Source organism: Triticum urartu, chromosome 2 (genome assembly GCF_003073215.2).
Source record: "Triticum urartu cultivar G1812 chromosome 2, Tu2.1, whole genome shotgun sequence".
Classification (NCBI taxonomy): domain Eukaryota; kingdom Viridiplantae; phylum Streptophyta; class Magnoliopsida; order Poales; family Poaceae; genus Triticum; species Triticum urartu.
Genome location: NC_053023.1, coordinates 353,054,747 through 353,067,748, shown reverse-complemented (window position 1 = coordinate 353,067,748; position 13,002 = coordinate 353,054,747). Strand labels below are relative to the sequence as shown.

General features: G+C 40.9%; 1 long non-coding RNA gene across 11 annotated transcripts; it reads left to right on the top strand.

The window, feature by feature from the left end:
* Window positions 1–710: 710 nt before the first annotated feature.
* Window positions 711–11,594, top strand: LOC125537276. 11 transcript variants are annotated; one of them, XR_007295728.1, is made up of 12 exons: window positions 711–1,189; window positions 2,577–2,630; window positions 2,755–2,779; window positions 3,237–3,407; window positions 3,536–3,712; window positions 3,785–3,933; window positions 4,354–4,621; window positions 5,415–5,620; window positions 5,757–5,899; window positions 6,036–6,101; window positions 6,188–6,223; window positions 11,259–11,594. It is a non-coding gene; the product is annotated as an uncharacterized LOC125537276 (long non-coding RNA). The 11 variants fall into 11 exon arrangements; XR_007295735.1 differs by lacking the exon at window positions 711–1,189 and adding an exon at window positions 1,202–1,764; XR_007295727.1 differs by lacking the exon at window positions 2,755–2,779.
* Window positions 11,595–13,002: the final 1,408 nt, after the last annotated feature.

Genomic DNA, 13,002 nt, shown 5'->3' with positions numbered 1-13,002 from the left:
TTCATCTTTATCATTAGGAACAACAGTAATACCTCCCTTCTTAGGGACACAATGAACATGACTTACCCACTGACTATTAGCAACGAGATAAATTATACCTGCCTCCAGAAGTTTGAGTATTTCTTTTCTTACCACCTCTTTCATTTTAGGATTCAGACGTTGTTGAGGATCACGAACTGGTTTGGCATCTGCTTCCAAATTTATTTTATGTTGACATAGAGTGGGACTAATGCCCTTAAGATCATCAAGAGTATATCCAATAGCAGCACGGTGCTTCTTCAGAGTTTTCAATAATCTTTTTCTTCATGCTCTGAAAGGTTAGCACTAATAATAACAGAATATATCTTCTTTTCATCAAGATAAGCATATTTAAGATTATCAGGCAACTGTTTAAGCTCAAACACGGGATCACCCTTAGGTGGAGGAGGATCCCCTAGAATTTCAACAGACAAATTGTGTTTCAGCATAGATTCCTGTTTAAAAAATACTTCATCTATTTTCCTTCTTTCATTTATAAACATACAATTCTCATGGTCTAGCAAATTGAACATATAAACCCGGAAGAACTGCTAGGCAGGATCAAGGCCTCCACGTCGCCTTTAAATCGCTATTGCCACTGCCTGCAAATTCTGTGCCCCGTCAAGGGCATTTTAGTCTTTTCACATTTGGGTATAAAAAGCAGCCCGCCCAGCCCCGCACTCTCTGCTCTCTTTCCCGATCCCCTCCCACGACGAACCCACGAACCCTAGCATCCTGGTGCCGCCACCCCATCCTTCCCCGCCCCCCCTCCCCCGCGCCCCGAGCCCCCCCCTCCCCTTCGTTGCCACCTCTGTCTCTCCTCTTCCTCCCTGCTCTAGCCCCTCCAGGTCGTCGCTCGCGGTGGTTCCAGATCCTGCGCTGGTCGTCCCCATGGGTGAGGAGGGGAGGTTGGGTCTTCAAGGTTGGCGGAGGTGCAGGGGGGACCGGCAGCATGGGGAGCAGTGAGCCAGGAGCCAGGGACAGGCCAACGTCGGGGACAAGAAGCAGCGGGGCCAGCGGTCCGTCGCGGTGGTTTGGAGGGAGAGGGAGAGGGAGGAGGTCGGCCACGAGAGAAGAGCAGGCCGGCCCTGCTTCGTCATGGAGGATGTCCAGCTGCTCGTCCTCCTCGGCCTCTTCTCCAAGCGTCCATCCTATCGCAACTCAGCTTCAGGTACACAATCATACTTCTCTTCCTGATTTTTCTCTCTCCCTTTCTTCCAATCCCCTATTTTTGTTTCTCTGTGCCTGGAAAGTGTTTGATGAAAATCCAATAAGGCTGGAAGGGCAGTATTAATCTATGTTAGTCATCTGATTTCTTTTTTCTATTATTTAGTTCCAGTAGAAAATAACAAGTTGAGTAGACCGACTAGCTTTTTGCAATTTAGGTATTGAAGAAGATCATCGTGACTGCTTTTTCTTTCATGCAATAGTTCAGGTTTATTGTTCTTAGTTTTTCTGTAGTGGTTAATTTGATTGCTATGGATTAAAATCTAGAGCTACCTTATAATACTGCTTGAAAATAGCTTTGGCTCTTCACACATGGGAGTAATAGGACAGTTTGCGTTCCTAATTTTCTTTTCTCTGTATATGTACATAGTTTTCAGATTCTAATTGTTTGCTACTGAAGCGTATGTTTTTCTTTTTCGGAATTGGGTGCGTATGAACAATGCAACGGAGGTTATGTTAATTCCTAGAGTCTTATATGTTCTTTTGTCTCCTGGTGATTACTTTGAATGGCTGTGTGAGGTAATAGAGCTAATACCTTTTGTTTCTTCATCACTATAAACCGTGTCTGATTTCAAAACTGAGAGCCATAAAATATATGCATTAATCTCTCTTGATATTTTCCCATACGACCAACATTAATCTATGTTGATGTGTTCTATGCCAATTCATTGCCGATGGAGTGCCAACATTAATCGTATATAAAATTTAGTTCTAACTTGCAAAAATGTTCTGATTACTGTTTGTGTGTGTGTGGCTGCACATCTGTGCCGTTCCAACTGCTCCGTTCTTACTTTGAACACCGAGTTGAGCAGTGGATCACGCGGGAAAAAAATCAAACTGCTTCAAATAAAGAAATACTCTTCTGAAACTATGCTCCTCTTAGGACAGACACACCTCCTGTGCATATGGTTGCAGGTTGTATCCATGCCAAGATAGCACCTTGTATGCATAATATGGACCATATTTTGAATATACGAAAAATCAATTTATTTAGTTTTCTTGCTGTCAGAATAAGAGCATGAAACCAACTTCCATCAAACACATATCTGCAGCATTATACTATGTACAGGGTGCAGATATATATATTTGTTGACCAAGCAATTCCCTTCTTCTGAGTAAACGACCAATATATGATTACCAATCACCCAATTTCCTCCCTATTTTTTTATTGCAACATAACATATTGTATTCTCTGTTTTCGAATCTTAGTGTAATCTGATGTGCGAACAGACATGCCTTTATTCACAAAAAAGCAGGCAGTGTAAGTGAAGAACACCTAAAACAGATGGAAAATGCAATTACAGACACACCGTCGTTCTATTTTTCTACAGGAACACAGGTTGCAATTCCAGTTTCATCGACGGACTCGCTCGCTGCTCTAGAAGGTGCTTTGGCTTGTTTCTCTGACCGATTTATTGGGACATCTCACATGGATCTTCATGCCTCATATACCTATTTTTTATTCTCTCGTCAATTCCACATGTCTGCTCGTCCATTGCACGGTACTAGATGGTCCCTGTTAAGTTAATTCGAGGTACATCCCATCAGGACTATTATTTGATTTGTTGGATTAATTTATTTCAGATAGCTTACTCCAGGTTGAATCTCTTTGTCATTGAAACTTCATTGAGAAGACAGACAACAATAAACTTTGCAAATGCGACCCTAGCTGTTCCAATATATTGCCATATTATGGTTTTGTTTTATTTTTTATTGCTTCCTATTGTTTGCTTTGTTTGAACTGCATTTTATAGCCAGGTTTTTTTGTTGCTTTTATTTTGTTTAGGTGGGTTCTAAACCATTAAAGCAGAAAACATACTGTTTATAAGAAGTATACATAGTATTGTAGATTTATGTTCACCAATTATCCAGAACGTTGACCTGGAGTCCTCCTTTTACATATTTGGTCTTCTTGGAATCAAGCAAAAATTACTAAGAAGCACATAACTGATTATTTCTTCTGCTTAGCCTCATTTTTGTTATGCACACAGGTGGGTAAGGTTTGAATCTCTATAAGACTCACAGTCAGGTATGACTGGAGGCATATTATGTAAGTGCATGTCTACTGTTATGAGGTTTCAGTTTTCGACTCTATGCAATTCTCGGTGCAAGGGCCCCCGCTTCCTTGTTGTGACGTTGCAGCCTCACCGGCCCTTCTGCAGGTATGCTAGCTCCTTCTCTCCTCTTCTTTCATACTGATGCAATTCCCTCATACTGATGCAAAAGGAGAGGTGCAAATCTGAAGATTATATAATAATTGTTAAATTTGCCTATTTTGGCCCTCTTGCAGGCAAGAGTTATGTCCAGATGAGCTAACCCTTTACTATCCAAACCTTCTGAAGGTCATTAGCTCTGATTCTTTGGAAAAAAGGTTGAGAGCTATACAAAACAACGCTAAAGATGGAGCGGCCTGCCATGTATTAGGGCATACACATTTCTGTTGGGATTATGCGGTTGACAATATCAGGTACTAATCTAACCATTCTCTACAATTGAAATGCACAATTCTTATGCTAATGAGATAGGTCTTCCAAAACAGGTATGTACAAGCGCCTCTGGCATACCCTCGAGAAAGAAAGCGAAGGATAAATGGAGGCCAAGGATGGCTGCCGTTTTTTGTATATTGTGATGGCTTCAACCCTGAAACAAGAATAGAAGGGAGCCTGAGAACACTCAGCTTGCGCCATGGTTAGACAAATATTTTCAAAGTACTGCAGATCCCCTGTGTTTGCTAAACAAACTAGATAGTTTGTGTATGCGAGCAATTTATTCCTTTCAACTTTCATTATGTGTGCACAATTTCATCTTCAGTTCTGAAGTACATCTCTTCCATTCTACTTCAAGTTAGGTGTATCTCAGTAGGTATCAGGAGGATAGAATAACCAATACCCTTACTGGTCATTTAATTATGTGCACTATGGATGATCACAAATTATTATGGGTTCTATACACCAAATAATGCTTTCACTTTTCTGTTTAATGTAAAAAAATAGTTTTTCTATTGTTATTGCTTGATGTTCTGCAAGGTTCGGGTTCCTCTTAATTTTCTGGCACTATTGGTTTTGCTTGACAGTTATTTTGGTGCTTTACATCTAAGTTTAAATGTAGGCAGTCTGACTATTACAACAAGACAGAAGAGAGCCGGAGAACACTCAGCTTGCACTGTGGGTTGCCAAATATTTTTCAATATACTATGGACCCCCTGTGTTTGCTCGAGTGTATTGTACACCAAAATCATGAGAGCTCCACACATAAATTTTGCCCAGACATACTATGTTCCTTCAAGTGTAAGCATTTGAAATTCTTGATGCATTTGAGACGGTGGAAACGAGAGAAGCTGGGATCGTAGCACTGACCATGACTGTGATTGCTAGAGGTAATATGTTAGGAGTTTCTCATGTTTATTCGCCACTTTTCAGTTTTCTAAATCTTTTTTGTGCTATCGGAGAGCTATTGTGTGTTAGACTGTTGTCATTAACATGGGACAAGCTTATTATTTATTATGTTTGGGTCTAAAGTTCTATAAACAGATCGGATTGACGGGTGGTCAGATCATCTGGTACAACAGAATCAGTGAGCAATGAACATTCAGTCCTGATAAAGTCTGGGTCGCAGTAGCCTTGCCACGACATGAGCTGCGATGATACCAAATTCCTCTTAATCAAAGCACCACTTTGAACTCAATGAACTAGGCACAGTACATCCCTGTGTTGCGGTCTCTGATGCAAGATGAACCATAGATTGTAGCCAAGCCATCAACCATGTCTACTGTGTTTGCTTTTCTTTGATACAATTTCACATTTGATTCGATGGTTTTACATCATGGTGCAGGCGTCCCTCACAAATCATTACCATGTTTATCGACAATTTGTTATTTGTGTTATTTGTCTGAATCGGTAAAAAGCTAGAAATATCTTTCCATTACCATAAATGCATCCTTCCTTTTTATGTACTGGAGTTTTCTTTAGGCCATTGTACAAAATAGGGGCCAATGCAGTTATGGACAGTACACTCACAATGATGATTCTATCTTCTTTAATATCTAATTGACGATTTTGAAAGTTCAATTATATATGTTCTGTGCACTGATTTTTGTAGACTGTTTAAATATATGCCAGAACGCAACTTCTAGAATTCGAAGTTTAATTGTATTTGCTCTGTTTTGGCAGCTCTCAACTGGCTGGGAAGATTTGACAAGAGATGTGGAGATGGGGCACGGGGAGGGGAGGACGAGTCGGCCTGGAGGCCCCGGTTGTGGCTTCAACTAGGCAGGCTTGGGACTCGCGGTGGCGGGCGGCCTCACGCTGGATCTGGTCCTGGCGGGCGGCCTCGGCCTCGTCCACACGGACTTCTCCTGGTTGTTGAACCGGTTGAGGTTGCAGCTCTTCTTCTCTGTATCAGTGTCACCGTCGTTTTTTCTTTTGCATGCGTCGCTTCGGCCGGCTTTGCTTTCCATGTCCTCGTGCTCTTTGATTTTCTTGTTCTCACTTCTCTTTATCTTGTTGCTGCAGGGTCATCCAACTTCTTGTTTATCAGGCTTCAACTAGGCAGGCTTGGGACTCGCGGTGGCGGGCGGCCTCACGCTGGAGCTGGTCCTGGCGGGCGGCCTCGGCCTCGTCCACACGGACTTCTCCTGGTTGTTGAACCGGTTGAGGTTGCAGCTCTTCTTCTCCGTATCAGTGTCACCGTCGTTTTTTCTTTTGCATGCGTCGCTTCGGCTGGCTTTGCTTTCCATGTCCTCGTGCTCTTTGATTTTCTTGTTCTCACTTATCTTTATCTTGTTGCTGCAGGGTCATCCAACTTCTTGTTTATCAGGTTACTGTTTGATAAAATGCAAGATATTTTTGTTTGGAAGGGTAAGATATTTCTTGCTCGTCTGCTGTTTGATAAAATGTCTCTGAGCTGAAATGCTTGTTTGTTGCTTCTTTCTCTTCCTGTCCAGGTTTCCTGACATCCGGACAGGTCATACTTTTGCAAGGTTAGATGTGTTCTTATTGACACACTTCATTGCTTCTTGCTACATGCTTTGTTTGCTTTGTTTCGTGGCCTACCACCTGTTCTTGTCTGGTGAGATTATGGTGCGCTTTGTCTTTTTCTGATGCAAGCTGAGTGGGTATGCGGGCTACTGTGTAAAATATTGTAGGATTGAAAGTATGTCTAGAGGGGGTTGATTAGACTACTTGATCAAATAAAACTTAATCTTTTCCTAATTTTAGTTCTTGGCAGATTTTAGCTAATTTAGGACAAGTCAAGCAATCATCACATAATTCAAACAAGCATACAAAGAGTTTATAGGCAGCGGAAAGTAAAGCATGCAACTTGCGAGAATGTAAAGGGAAGGGTTTGGAGAATTCAAACGCTATTGAGTGAATTGCACTTTCAATACCAACAAGAGGGTTTGTGACTCCTTGAACTAGTGCAAGATGTGGAAGTTGATTGCACTTGTTCTTGCCAAAATGATAAGAGTGAAGTATGTTGGCGGAGTCACCCTCAAGAACTCTCTAGTTCTTCTTCTTTTGGATCCACATCATTTTGATGGGAATCCTTGGAGTTGTAGTCGTACTTGATGAAGTGGAGCTTGAAGTAGTCTTGGGAATCCACTTGACTAAGGTCTTCGGAGCTTTTCAAATGCATCAATTTCCTCTTGAAGCTTGTCCTTGCCTTTTTGCTTGTAGTCTTGTGGTGGAAGATCGTCTTGAGCTTGTGTCCCCTTGAAAGAAGTATACTTCTCTTGTTGAGGGACAAACTTTGTCTTGGGGTATTGATCTTCTTCCCACTCAACTCCATTGGCATTGAACTTTTGTTCAAAACCAACATCTTGATTCTTCCGGTGCATTCCTTGCTTGCGCACAATTTCTTCGAATTGCTTACTCCCGGCAAGGCTTTTGTACACTCCTTTCTCTATAATTCCCTTCAATAAGCTATTTTCTTGCTTAAGTGTAACCTGGCTAAGAGAATCATTAGTAGAATCAAGAGAACTACTAGAAGCAACAATATTGGATTTAACATGATCATTGTTACTGCTAGAGGAAGAATCTTTCTTGTTAGACTTGACTTGAGGCATGTAAGTGGATAAGAGCAAACGCTTGGCAATGTAAGAAGAACTTTTCTTACGGAGATCATCATTGATTGCTTTTAAGAACTCATGCTCTTGCTCAAGATTGAGCTTTTTAAAGCGTAATTTCTCATGAGCTCTTAAAAGTTCTCGATGGTCTTCGAAGATAGTGTCATGAGCTAACTTAAGAGTTTTTAGTTCTTTAGTTAGAGCCTCAATCTTCTCCTTATCATTGTCATTCGTTTTATCTTGATTAGCATGGTTAATTTGTCTTTCATCATAGTATTCACCACTAGAGTTGTCAACAAGCAAATCATCACCTAACAAGTCATTTTCATCACTATTGAAATCAACATACTCGGGGTGTGTTACCTTAGGACCTTTGGCCATGAAGCATCTTCCAATTCCTTCATTTGGTGAGTCAAATATGTCGTAGGAGTTGGTTGACACAAGTGCTAGACCGGCAACACCTTCATCTTGAGTATCTTCGGAGTCGGAGTGATAACTTCTCTCGGAGTGGCTGTCGGAGTCGGAGCCGGATACCCATTCACCAACATGAGCTTGATGTCTTCGTATTGTGTAGCTCCTTGATGATTTTTCTTTCCTTTCCGAATCCTTGCTTCTCCATGAGTATCTTCGTTTATAATGATCATCTCTACTCCTTCTCTCTCTTGGTGGTGATCCTTTGCTTCTTCCTTTTGGAGAATCTTCTCTTCTCTTGTAGGGAGCCGTACACTCATTAGAATAGTGTCCGGGTCTTCCACAATTGTAACAGTTTCGCTCTCGACTAGAAGATCTTTTGTCATTGTAGGACCTTGACTTGGAGCTTCTATCTTTGCTTCTACTCTTGTAGAACTTGTTGAAGTTTCTCACCATTAAGCTCAATTCTTCATTGAAGTCTTGTTTCTCACTCGATGATGTAGGGGCTTCACATGAGGCTTTATAGGCATCACTTGATTTGTTGTGAAGTTCCTCTTTATCCTTAAGTGACATCTCATGAGCAACAATTCTTCCAATCACCTCCGTTGGCTTGAGATCTTTGTAATTTGGCATCATTTGGATCAATGTGCACACGGTATCATATTTTCCATCCAAGGCTCTTAGAATCTTCTTGATGATGAATTTATCGGTCATCTCTTCACTTCCTAAGCCGGCAATCTCATTTGTGATGAGAGCAAGCCTAGAGTACATCTCAGCGACACCTTCACCATCCTTCATCTTGAACTTGTCAAGTTGGCTTTGAAGTACATCCAACTTGGATTCCTTGACGGAGTCGGTACCTTCGTGCATATCAATCAAAGTGTCCCAAATTTCCTTTGCATTCTCAAGACGGCTGATTTTGTTGAATTCTTCGGGGCACAATCCGTTGAAGAGAATGTCACAAGCTTGAGCATTGTATTGCAACATCTTCAACTCATCCGCGGTAGCTTCACGGTTTGGTTCTCTCCCGTCAAAGAAGTCACCTTGCAAACCAACACACACAATAGCCCAAACAGCGAGGTTATGTCCAAGAATATGCATTTTCATTTTATGCTTCCAACTAGCAAAATTAGTACCATCAAAGTAAGGACCTCTACGGTGATAATTTCCCTCAGTAGACGCCATACTCTCCTAGGTTGTGAAACCAAGGCTATGACCACCAAAAGCTATGGAGATTAAACAAATGGAGACCAAAGCTCTGATACCACTTGTAGGATTGAAAGTATGTCTAGAGGGGGGTGATTAGACTACTTGACCAAATAAAACTTAACCTTTTCCCAATTTTAGTTCTTGACAGATTTTAGCTAATTTAGGACAAGTCAAGCAATCATCACATAATTCAATTAAGCATGCAAAGAGTTTATAGGCAGCGGAAAGTAAAGCATGCAACTTGCGAGAATGTAAAGGGAAGGGTTTGGAGAATTCAAACGCTATTGGAGACACGGATGTTTTTCCCGTGGTTCGGATAGGTGGTGCTATCCTACATCCACGTTGATGGAGACTTCAACCCACGAAGGGCAACGGTTGCGCGAGTCCACACAGGGCTTCACCCACGAAGGGTCCACGAAGAAGCAACCACCCACAAAGGGTCCACGAAGAAGCAACCTTGTCTATCGCACCATGGCCATCGCCCACACAGGACTTGCCTCACTAGCGGTAGATCTTCACGAAGTAGGCGATCTCCTTGCCCTTACAAACTCCTTGGTTCAACTCCACAATCTTGTCGGAGGCTCCCAAGTAACACCTAGCCAATCTAGGAGACACCACTCTCCAAGAAGTAACAAATGGTGTGTAGGTAATGAACTCCTTGCTCTTGTGCTTCAAATGATAGTCTCCCCAACACTCAACTCTCTCTCATAGGATTTGGATTTGGTTGAAAGAAGATTTGAGTGGAAAGCAACTTGGGAAGGCTAGAGATCAAGATTCATATGGTAGGAATGGAATGTCTTGGTCTCAACACATGAGTAGGTGGTTCTCTCTCAGAACATATGAGTTGAAATGGTGTGTGTGTTCTGATGGCTCTCTCATTGAATGAGAAGGAGGTGGAGGGGTATATATAGCCTCCACACAAAATCCAACCGTTACACAGTTTTCCAATCTCGGTGGGACCGAATCAACAAGCTCGGTCGGACCGAAAATTTAAACCTAGTGACCGTTAGTGATTTTCGGTGGGACTGACATGCAACTCGGTAGGACCGATATAGTTAGGGTTTGGGCATAACGTAATCTCGGTGAGACCGATTACACAAACTCGGTGAGACCGAATTTGGTAATTAGCTAACCAGAGAGTTGGTCAGGCAAACTCGGTGGGACCGATTTGCTCTTTCGGTGAGACCGAGTGGAACTCGGTGAGACCGAAAAATTACAAAGGGGAAACACTGAGTTTACATTGCAATCTCGGTGGGACCGATTCGCTCTTTCGGTAAGACCGAAAAGTTACGAAAGGGAAACAGAGAGTTTGCAACCCCATCTCGGTGAGACCGAGGTCCTTATCGGTAGAACCGAATTGCTAGGGTTTGGCAGTGGCTAATGACAAGTGAAACTCGGTGGCGTCGGATAGGAAGAATCGGTAGGACCGAGTTTGGCTTAGGGTTTAGGTCATATGTGGATATGGGAAAGTAGTTGAGGGTTTTGGAGCATATCACTAAGCACATGAAGCAAGAGGCTCATTAAGCGACACCTCATCCCTCCTTAATAGTATTGGCTTTTCCTAAAGACTCAATGTGATCTTAGATCACTAAAATATAAAATGAAGAGTCTTGAGCTTTTGAGCTTGAGCCAATCCTTTGTCCTTAGCATTTTGAGGGTTCCACTTTCACATTCATGCCATGCCAATCATTGAGCTTTCCTGAAATAATCATCTTGGAATAGCATTAGCTCAATGAGCTATATGTTGTTATGAATTACCAAAACCACCTAGGGATAGTTGCACTTTCAAATGTGTATGCATAACCGCCTGTAAAGGGGTCCAGTATATCATATAAAGAGCAGCAGCAAATGCTTATTATGTTCCATTAAAGCAGATTAGAAGATTGTTTAGTTTGGGTAATTTTATTAATTGCTTTTTTTCTCCTAACTGACCGAACTGGCTTTATCCAAAAAGAAAACGAGCAGGCTTCATTAGCTTAGATAAGAGAATTTTTAAAAATGCTGTGGTTATAGAGTTGTGCTCGGTTTGCTTCTTTTGGTCATTCTTGATATAAGCAATTGGATAGCGTTCCTGTTTGCACATATAAGGAATGGATTGCTAGGAATGAGTTTATCAGAGCCTACTGGAATGCACGCCCTCTGTCCCTGTTTTTGTCTCTGTAGCTAAACTTGAGAATTGTACACTATGGTATATAAAGTTAGTTGCTGAGTTCACATGCAGTTATGAAAGTTAGAGCACATACATGCTTTATTTTACTTCCTTTAATACAGGGCATTCTATAATTACTAAGAACTGATTTGTTGAAGTGTGCCTCCCTAATTTGTCCAGATACATGCGAGGATTGCTGTGTCAAACCTGCACAAGGATTCCAAGAAGTTCTCGAAGACGTAAGCCACGACGTATGTTTCTACCATGATTTCCTTCAGTTGGATTTCGTGGATTTAGGTGTTGAAAAATTATGGGCTGTGGATGGCTGCTTCTTTGTAGCTTCCAAATTTGAAATGTTTGTTTGAGAGTTAATTTAGTTTCTGTTATGGATTCACAGCTTCTCACATGTACCATCCTTTTAGACTTTTAGATTTCTAAAGAAACAAAATGAAGATATCATGGAATGGTCTCAATAGTACAGCTTAAAGCTTTTTATGCTTTATATTTTCTTTGAAATTTGCTCGTAAAGAATCATGTATCTATGTTAGATTCGGTGAGAAAAGACGGCTTCCAAGCAGAGGATGCGCGAGTGTTGGCCACATTTGGTTTTCGACTTGGGTGTCTAAATATTCTCACCATACTTGGCTTCCTCTCGGCCTTTGCGCCATTGGCGCAACGAGTTATCTAGTATTGTTCTAAAGGATCACTAGGAGGTACGGCAATAGAAGCAAGACCAATAATTTTATCCTTACTAGGCAATTCTTCTTTATGGTGTTGTTTACTAAATTTAGAGAAATTAAATTCATGAGTCATATCATCTAAGCCGACAGTAACAACATCCCTTGTGCAATCTATGATAGCATTAACAGTATTTAAGAAGGGTCTACCAAATATAATGAGAAAATCTATCTTAGAGGGAATCAAGAACAAGAAAATTAGCAGGATATTTAGTTTTTTCCACACAAGACTTCAACATCTCTAACAATTCCCATTGGTGAAATAGTATCTCTATTAGCAAGTTTAATTGTGACATCAATATCTTCTAACTCAATAGGTGCAATGTCATGCATAATTTCGTTGTATAAGCCAATATGTATTGGACTAGCACTAGCACCCATATCACATAAGCCATGATAACAATGATCTCCTATTTTCACAGAAATAACAGGCATGCCTATCATAGGTCTAGGTTTATCTGTATCACGGGGTTTAGCAATTCTAGCAGTTTCATCATAGAAATAAATAACATATTATTAGACAAAAGATCTTTAACAATAGCAATATTAGGTTCAACTTTAACTTGCTCAGGAGGTGTATATGTTTTAATATTGCTTTTACGAACCACAGTTGAAGTTTTAGCATGATCCTTTATCTTAACAGGGAAAGGTGATTTCTCAACATAAGAAGTAGGAACAATAGGATCATTATAGGTGATAGTCTTTTCTTCAACTTTAATAGGTGCAGTTACTTTTACTTCTATGGGAGGATGATATTTAAACCACTTCTCCTTAGGGAGATCAACATAAGTAGTAAAAGATTCACAGAAAGAAGCTACTATCTCAGAATCAAGTCCATATTTAGTGCTAAACTTACGGAAAATATCGGTATCTATAAAAGATTTAACACAATCAAACTTAGGTGTCATACCTGACTCCTTACCTTTGTCGAGATCCCAATCTTCAGAGTTGCGTTTAATTCTATCCAATAAATCCCATCTGAATCCAATAGTCTTCATCATAAAAGAGCCAGCACAAGAAGTATCGAGCATGGTGCGATTATTTTCAGAAAGCCGAGCATAAATTTTTTGAAGAATTGTTTCTCTTGGGAGCTCATGATTGGGGCATGAATATAACATTGATTTAAGCCTCCCCCAAGCTTGAGCGATGCTTTCTCCTTCGCAAGGCCAAAAATTATATATATAATT